General features: G+C 43.6%; 1 long non-coding RNA gene across 1 annotated transcript in view; it reads left to right on the top strand.

Annotated features, from left to right (window-relative positions):
* Positions 1-9724, top strand: part of LOC148683814 (uncharacterized) — a 410944-nt gene that overhangs the window by 66700 nt on the left and 334520 nt on the right. The window lies entirely within an intron of this gene.

Below are 9724 nucleotides of genomic sequence, written 5' to 3'. Positions count from 1 at the left end.
CCCCTAAAGCACAACCGATAAAAGCCTCCCTCTTAATACTCACTTTGACTTGATGAGGCTCCTTTCCTCCCTCCCCAATTTTATTGCAAAGAAAAGCAATCAGAGGGGTTTTTAAAATATATATTAGTGGTGTAGAACTCTGGAACAGTCTCCCTAGAAAAGTTGGGGGAGCAAAGAATCTCACTGGGTTCAATGCATTTAGGAAGATTATATTGTAGTATCTCAACTAGAGCTTCAGTAGTGGGCCCCTGAGATCTGGGAGGAATTTTCCCACATATAATCTTGAGCAGCAACAGCTCCTCCTCCCCCTCCTCCTCCTCCTCCTCCCCCTCCTCCCACCCCTTTGAGCATCAGAGATTGCTATCACTAAAGACGGGATGGTGCATGGCATGAATTTGCACACCCTTGGCAAACCTCAGTTCATGGGTAGTCTTCATTGACACAGTATTTCAAGGATGACATACTGATGACTTTTGGGCAGTGCCCCCTACCCTTTCCAGAACCTACTTGTGGTTTGACACTCTACTGTGTTTGCTGGTTGACCCTTGCAACAGGACACCCTTTACCAGACATCTGATGAAGCAGTCTGTGGTCCATGAAGGGTTTTGCCGTAATAAATTTGTTTATTATAAAATTTATATCCTGCCCTTCCTCCCAGATGAATGTGTTAGGGCTGTCGCCAGCTAAGCCATACTAAGAATAAACCCATCAAAATCAATTAAGTCAGTCATGTCAATTGATTCCAATAGGTGTACTCTGAGTTATATATAGCCCTTAGGCTGCAGTGCTACCCCCCCCCCACACACACCAGCACCTTGCAGTAAGACTCTTGGTTAATTTTGCTCCAACATATTAATTTAGCTACTCATCTGGGAAAGCCATGCCCTCCTCCTGCTGCAACAACAACACTATCCATGCCCTAGGCCCTTAAATATATAGTTGATCATACCATCCATTGAAACATTCCTGCTTTGTGGTATGCATGAATGAACTGGACTCTGAACAGTTATTAAAGCATATGACTTAAGAATCCGGACATCCCCTGGTGTAACTAACCAATGGGAATTTTGGAAAACAATATTGCAGGGGGTTACGCCTCATGCATCTGCTCTTATGAGGAAAGGTTGTAGCATTTGAAACTATTTTGTTTAAAGGAAAGACAACTTAGTGGAGACGTGATGGGAGTTTGTAAAATTATGCATGGCATGGAGAATAGGGGTTTTTCTCACACTCTCCTAGCACTATAATTTAATGGACATTCAATTAATCTGAATGCTGAAAGATTAAAGACAGATGAAAAGAAAGTACTTCTTCACACAGCTCATAGTTAAACTGTGGAACTTACTCTCACCAAAGGCAGAGGTGGCTCCCAAATTGGATAGCTTAAAAAAAAGCATGGACAAATTCACAGAGGATATGGCTATCCATGGTTACTATCCACAAGGGCTATGTTCTGCCTCCATGATCAGAGGCAGTGGTACTTCTGAATACCAGTTTCTGGAAACCACAGGAGGGGAGAGTGCTCTTGTGCTTAGTTTCTGCCTAAGGGTTTCCCAAAGGTTTGGCACTGTGAGAACAGGTTTTTGGGCTAGGTGGTCCTATCCCAGCAGGCTCCTCTTATGTTCTTACATTCTTTGAGTCTACTCATGCCTGGCTTCATCAATTCATATGTTTGAGGACTCTCTTCCTGTACCACAAATGTACATGTCATCTACTCACTGACTTTCCTGTTGTGTGTGTGTAACTGCTCCCCCTCCCAATGTTTGTTTTACCTATTATCATTGTATGTTTCGGGGTGGAGAACCTTAGACCTCACCTTGGAGCTTAATGTGGCCCTCCAAGCCTCTTTACCTGGCCCCCAGGATTCCTTACAGACCACACACCCTCTCTAGACACACATCTTGTTGACCTTGCTTTGCACTTTCCTTGAGTAGTTTCTTCCCTGGCTGGAATTTGTTATATAGTCCCTGTTGTTTCCCTGGATGGAGGATTCAAAGGGTTGTGGGAGTGTAGAAATTTACACTTAATGGTCCACCCACTTTTGCCTCTGGCCCCACCCAGCAGCACTATTTGAACCTCAGAAGATTGCCCAGGTGGGAATGTGTCCCTCGGGGTTGAACAGGTTTCGCATTCTGGTATATGTGTGTGTGTGTGTGTGTGTGTGTAATATCATTAGGGCATTCAAGTGGCACCATGGCTATAACATATCCATAGTCTAGATCAGGACAAGGTAAATATTGCTTTGGTGTCTTTATACTACATTAACTTGCCTTGTTTGTATATTTGCAGTTAATAAGCTCTCATCTCATGGAGAGGGGAACCATCAGATGCTTAATTTATGCTCTGCAGTTGCTGAGAGCATCAGGCCTGGGCTTTCGAAACGTGTTTCCTCTGGCATTTGACATTTTGAAGGAAGTAAAAAATGGGCTAAACAAATGGTGAAATCTTTCAGTCATTCAATAATTTAGATTTTATTGAATGTGTTCCCTTCTCTCCTCTGACACTTTGGTCTTGCTAATTAGGACAAATAAGAAAGGTTTGCTGTGAGCAAGGATAATAACCGGCGAGGCCCCCCATTTATTAAGTCACTTTCTGTGGGTGGAGAATTGATTGGTGGCTGTGAGTGGCATGCTGCCTAGACCTGCAGCGACTTGGAGGAGTCATTATGATCCGCAGAAGGGCCCTAGCTAGAGATTTGTATTGATAAGGTGTCAGTTGTTTTGCATTGGTCCTCCTAGAGAATTAACCCCTCTCACTTTCTCTCTCCGCCCAGTGCTGAATTATCACCTCCTCAATATGCTCTGAGTTCAGGCATAGTCTGAACCAACACCAGGAGATCCAGGAACTCCCAAAGAAGGGACTACAGTCTTAGTGCAGTCTGAATGGGACTCTCAGAATCAAAGCGAACCTGGTCATTTTGAGTGGCAACCAATGCCAGGTAGAAAAGGCTTTCATTATAAAGATGTTGGTAGAACAGGTCCTCTATCTGCAGCCATCAGTTTTATGGCCTTGCTATGCCAATGATGGTTTTCAGTTAAGTGCAGAAAACTAGGGAAAGGCACCTCTTGCCACCAATTCCACCTGCACATCTAAGAAGATTAGTGAGTCAATGGTCAATGAGAACCAAAGCTACAAAACTTAGTATTTCAGGGGGTGTGCAACTCCATTCAGAACAGGTTGTAAACTCCAAACCTGTGTCAGCCAATCTGTCTACCAGCAATACAATACTACTTCTGTTTGGTCTGCATTAAGTTTTAGCTTGTTCACCACACAGTCCCTCATAGCTACCAAACAGCAGCTTAGCCTTTTAACTGCCTCCCTAAGATCAGATGAAAATGAGAAATAGAGTTTCAGTTAACCTGGGGAGAGAGGTCGGGAATGCTACACGCCATGGCTATAATGTCTTCTTCCAATGGCAAGGACAGATTCTAACAGTTAAAATGCAATATATCGCTGTTTCCATGAAGTCTAGAAACTTTATAGATCTAGAAGCTATATATCTAGGAGAGAGATATATATACCTTTAAGACTCTGTCTTGTTAGTCATTGTAACAAATGCATGGCTTTCATTATTAACAGCATCCTTCCAGTATCTAGAGCAAACTTGTCCAAATTGCTGTTTGGTGCTTTAAAAATCTCTCCACTTTTATGTATATATACCCAGTCCAATGAAACAAACATCACAGTCCCTCAATGTTATGAATAGGATGGGAGGTGGTATGAATGAGAAACCAGGTACCGAGGATGGAGACGCAGCGATATATGCCTCTGTGTGTTGCCTCCTCCTGAAAAGGGAAGCAAATGTGAAGGGTGAGCTGAGCATCTTGTAACTCTGTCTGGACCAAATAAAGGGTTTGAAATGCAGGCTCTTTGATTTAGTAACACTGGATTCTTTCAATGGGAAACAGTCCTCATGTTCTGAGCTTCCAAAACATTTGGATTACTCAGAATACTTTGATTGCTAGGTGCTTTTACATCTTTATTTTTATTTTTATGTATTTATTTTTTTCGTACATGCATATCCCATCTTTCTTCCACCATGGAACCCAAGGGGGTTCCCAGGCAATCACCCACCCAGGCGCTGATCTTGCTCAGTCCTCCTTAGCTTCAGCAAGATGGCGACCTCTTGAGACTTCAGTCCATCCTGAGGAACCATATGCCTCAGGTCTTCATTCATTCAACTCCATTTTGCCAGGGCTGAGCGGCCCCAGAATCTTTATTGTTGAATCAAATACAATAAATTCCATTGCACATCTGAGACTGAAGGAAGACGTTCCAGGTCATGTCAACCAGGAGAACTTGAGCTCTGTCTCACAAGAAATCACCACTGATATACTGCTCTACAGTGTAGGCCAGCCTCCCCCAACATGGTACCCTCCATATGTAGTTGCATGGAGGCCAGCTCCCAGCATTCCTGACTATTGGCCATGTTGGCTGGAGCCAGCGGGACCTGTTCTTCAAAACAGCTGGAGAACACCAAGTTGGCAAAGCCTGATTTAGGCAAACTGCACACAAATGTTGTAAAAAGTCCCGCTCTTTTAAAGAAAAGCAACATTTGGATGCTGTGATTTTGATCAGACAAGTGTTTTGGAAAGGGAGTGCTTATTTCTTTCCCTGCTGGCCATTTCCCCATTCAAAACCACCCCCTGCAGCTGCCAACAGATGGGTGTTTACCCTTGCATCTTAACCATGTTATTTAGCTTAACAATGAATCTGGCATGGACTTAATAGAAATGATCTTCCTTGGCATCCTGCCTACTTTTTAATTTTTTAATTTTTTTTGCATTTCTTGCACTGCAATAAATGTGTTTCTCTTTTGAGTACCACTCATCTCTTCCCCAGGAACTTCCCTCCTGGGGTTGGCCACGTCCAAAGCACCAAGGAAAGCTATTCATTATCCACGATTTTATTTAATATTACTGGCTTCTGGAATATGCTCAAGTATGGCATGAGAAATGCCAGACACTGTCCATAAATGAGTCATTTATTCCTGTGTGTCTGTGGCCTTGCAAATGGAAAGAGAAGCCTGTATACCTTTTTTAGCCCCTTAGCCTCCATTTACAGTTTCGCAGAACTCTGGAATTCGTAGTTCACCTATCATTAGCCCCAGATATACTGTGGGAAATTAACCCACAGTGACAAATATTCTAGCTTTACCACTGGCTAGAACTTAAGCCAATTTGACCATGACTCTTAAGGCTGCATCTGGATTATTGTAAATACAAGCTGGCAAATGCACCCTTCATATATTCAGAGAAATGTCCCATGTGGTCAAAGGATTCAGCCTACTCAATGAAAAAGAGCCTCCAAGGTTTAGACTTGCTGAACCATCTCCCCCCTGCATTCAGATTTACTTCTTTTGGTTGCCTTTGCTGAGCCATTGGGAAGAGGCAATTTGTAGTTAGACAGTGGCCTTGTATCTCAATCAAATTTCCAGTGGATGGATGAATTTTGCTTTATGATTGATGCATAATCTGACTCCCTTCCCAATCAAATTAGTTGATGAGATGATTCTGTGGGGGGGGGGATGGTGATCTCCACTGTGTGCTCCACCTGATCTTAAGACCCAAGAGGGTCTGTAGGAAAGTGGGTGGTCTTCTAGATACTGTATTTGGGGCTTAAGTCATTTAAGGCTTTAAACACCAATTTGAGCATTACAGTTACCTGTGGTGTCCATTCTCAGCGGTGCACCCAGGGAAGCACATTGAGGCAGGGGTCCAGGACTCCACTTGGGAGAATGAGTAAGAAGACCCCCAGATGTGGCAGGGGTGGCTTACCATATACCACATTTTGAAATAAGAAAATACATATTATCATCTAAAGTGAGGGTACACAATGTGGTGCCCCCCATCTGTTTTTGTACTACAACTCCCATGATCATTGGTCATGCTGTCTGAGGTTGATGGGAGTTGTAGCCCTGCAATATTTGGAAGGCTACAGTTTCCCCATGCCTAATGCACATGGTTCCACCCTCCAGATTTCTCTTCAACACTCACATTTTTCGTGAGAGTTTGGCTTAATCCCTTAATCTGCACCCACAGACGGAACCATATTTAAGAACGCAGAATTTAAAAAGCATCTGTTAATATTCATCCATTGCTACTGTTTTCTCCCCCCCCCCCCCCAGTTCCTGTTTAAATAGTAAGTACCACCCTGGGAGCAGTCAGCTGTTGTTGTTTTCCTTATAAACTGCTATAAATCTCCATTACGTCATTCATGCACATTATTATATGTGTTTGAGTTGGAAACTTAGATGTGTTCTGCACATGCTCAGAGGCATATGTTTCTTCATTGCTTTAACAGTTCTGAGGCTAAACTCTCTCGCACTGGAAGTAAATCTCACATTAAGTCCTTGATGGAGTTGCCTTCCTAACCACTACAGATTGGTATAGACAGATAAGAGTCCTTAAAGATTGCCAGGGATCAGGTTGAGCCAAAGTGATCAGAATGTACCATGGGGAACTGTTTGCGATGCCAGTGCTGAGACCTGCATCAGCACTTTTGAAGCATATCTCTCACACAAAGAAGTATTAAAACCGTAGGTTGTTAGAGATGCTGGGAATTGTAGCCCTTTAGGGGGTAAACTATGGTTCTCATGATTCTTTGGAGGAATGTTCTTTAAATGTGCTTTAAATGTAAGGTGTATGCAGACTCAGAGCAAAATTCTATGCCTGCTTACTCAGAAGTCCCAGTGGAGTCACATCTACACCATACATTTAAACATACAAATGTTTAAAGCACATGATTATTTGAGGGAAGCCATGTGCTTTTAATGAATGTGGGTGTGACCTAAGTTACATGGGGCTTCCCCCCCAAGTATTTTCTTCCAAAATAAATCACCCCTGGACATAGCTAATGTCTTGCATGCAGGTTCAAACTCTGTTATCTCCAGGTAGGACTGAGCGAGACTCGTTTGAAACCTTGGACAAAGCCATAGCCTCGGAGGTGGTGGTGGAGAAATAGTCGGGTCCCCCCACATCAAGCCTCCAGAGGGGTGCCATTGAGGCTCCCAGCCAATGTGTGTGTATACACAAATGCATGTGGAGGGATGCCAAACTGTGGAGGGATGCCAAACTGTGTTTTTGACCAGGGTGAAATAAAACCTAGTTTTGCCCCTGCCTTGGAGATCTGCTCCCAATCAGAACAGACAATATCAAACTAGATCAGGCATCCCCAAACTGCGGCCCTCCAGATGTTTTGGCCTGCAACTCCCATGATCCCTAGCTAACAGGACCAGTGGTCAGGGATGATGGGAATTGTAGTTCAAAACATCTGGAGGGCCGAAGTTTGGGGATGCCCGAACTAGATGGACCAATACTGTAGTCTGAACTGCTTCCTATGTTTATCTAAATTCCTAGGCTCCGAATGTGCTGACACCCTATTTTTCCTTCAAACCATATGTCTGTTGCATCTGGCTCTGGTTGAGAGATCTTGAAGTTCTAGTAAATAAATAAGTAAAGTAGATCTGACAGGCCCAAAGTCTGCCCATCCTTTAAGTCTAGGAGAAAAGTGAGGATGCAAGCATTGTGAAACCTTATGGAGAAAATCTTGGGGGTGCAGCAGTGCAGTGCTGAGGGACTGGCCACTCTAGGACTTTCAGGAAGCTGCTGCTTTATGGTAAAAACTTCAGAGGTATCTTAAAGGGCCATTTGTTGTCATTAGGCATAAGCAAAAGCAGAGAGAAAATTCTACATGTGTGCTACTGACTGAGTAACAACTGAAGGTAACTGAAATTGACATTTTATCATGAGATAGATACTCAGGCACTGTTAACTCCTGTGGTCACTCTCAGCCTATTATTTTATTGGTTTGTTTTTCTTACATTAACCTCCGACTTTTCCTCCAGATCTCAGAAGAGCATAGTTTGCACAACACAATTTTGTCCTCACACCAACCCTCTGTAGTAGGTTAGGCTTCTGCCACCTAAGGCGACTCCTTTACTCTGCCTAATGGTAGGGCCAGCCCTGCTGCAAACTCAACTGCTAAGCCAGAGGGTTTATTGAGGCAGTTTCATACCTTAAAAACCTTAAAACAAATAAATGCATTCTCATTTATGAGAATATTTGAATATTTGTGTTTGTGTGATGCTTGTAGCCCTGCTTTGCTAAGAAATTTATTTTGAATAGCATGCTGATACACTGTATAAAGTGGACTATGCTGCAATGAATGGAGTGGAGTGGATTTTACCTCAAAAGAAAGTCCCAACTTCAGTGGGATTTACTCTATGTAAGTGTGTAGCTAGAAATGCAGCGCAAATTGTAAAGCATATGCCTGTTTGACTATACTTACAGAATAGATTTCAACTGGTTTGGGTGGAGGGTGTGGCGAATGAGCAGGAATGTATGTTTGTTTATGTGGTTTTGATTCCGTATTGTGGTTTCCTAAATAGAATTCCCTGATCATATGTGTCTTGGGTGGGGGGTGGGGAGGCATGTGTAATAAAAAACAACAACATTGCCTACGTTTTATTTATTTTCTTACCGACGTGCAAGAGGACGCCTTTCTTTGCAGCAATTTCTCCTTCCACAAACGCGGGTCTTCTCCCTTCGCGATTATGGGGATAGAATTGGGGTGGGTGGCGGGGCGGGGGGGGAGAGAGAGCGCACGAGAAATGAAACAGGGTTTATCTGCAGCGAAGGGGAAACGTGTATCAGACCATCTTAGAATGTCGTTAATAAAAAAAAATCCTTGGATGCAAAAGCCCATCATGATAATTGTCTAATCTTGCTGAATGAAATCTTACGAATGGAGGATTCAGAATCTCAAAAGCTCCCTGTCTTGTTCAGAATCACAACCAACATTCCATCCGCCCACGCTTCCACCACCCCCCTCCCCCGCGTCACAACCTACCCCCGGCATAATAGAACAGTTTCTTCCATCTATAATGGCTGCCTGGTCGTCCTCACCGCACCCTCCCCCCCCGCCTCGACTTGTGTAGTCTTCGATTCCTGCGCCATTTTGAGCTCCTACTCCCCTCCCCCCTCACTCCGATCTCCTAGAGTCCAACAACACCCCCCCCCTCGCCCTTCCTCTCCCGGATCTCAGTGTGTTACTTTGGCCCACAAATGCGACTTGAACGCCTCCCAAAATCCTGCCATGTTAGGGGAAATACCGGTGACTTAGCAGAGACGTAATATGATTTATTTGTGTATGTGTGTGTTAACATTGTGCATGTCACACACACGGCCGGCGATCCCTCTTCTCTGACCGTTTGCCATTCGCAACCCAGCAAAACTCGCCTCCGCCACCAACCCCGCCACAAGCCACCCACTTTTAAGATAGGGTTTGGTTTAAAAAAATAAAATAAAATTAGGGCTAAGAAATAAAGGTCCTTATGAGTTGAATAGGCATAGGCACAACCAATCGTTAATTCCGAATCTAAAAGGCAGACAGAAGGGTCTTTTATTTCGTCTATGTACGTGGGGAGCTTGAATTAGTCGATTGAATAGCCTTCTCTGCATAGGAAATTTCCTATTTTCACGTCTGAATTTTTTTTCTCCGTTCCTCTGCGTGTCCCTAAATTTGGAACACCCCTTTCTTCCACATCGCTAAAAAAAATCTGGAGAACAGACGCCTGTTTCTCCTCTCGAGGTGACGTGTAAAAACCACGGAAAAGATATTCTAAAATCTGTACTGCGCCCACCTATTGAATTATTTCTTCTCTCTCTTTCTCTCCTTTCCCTTATCCTGAGACATTGCGGATAAGGGGCTTTTTTGTTCTTAT

The sequence above is a fragment of the Zootoca vivipara genome, chromosome 12, assembly GCF_965207765.1.
Source record: "Zootoca vivipara chromosome 12, rZooViv2.hap1.1, whole genome shotgun sequence".
In the NCBI taxonomy this organism is placed as follows: domain Eukaryota; kingdom Metazoa; phylum Chordata; class Lepidosauria; order Squamata; family Lacertidae; genus Zootoca; species Zootoca vivipara.
Note: the sequence above shows the minus strand (reverse complement) of the source record. Positions and strands in the feature narration are given on the sequence as shown.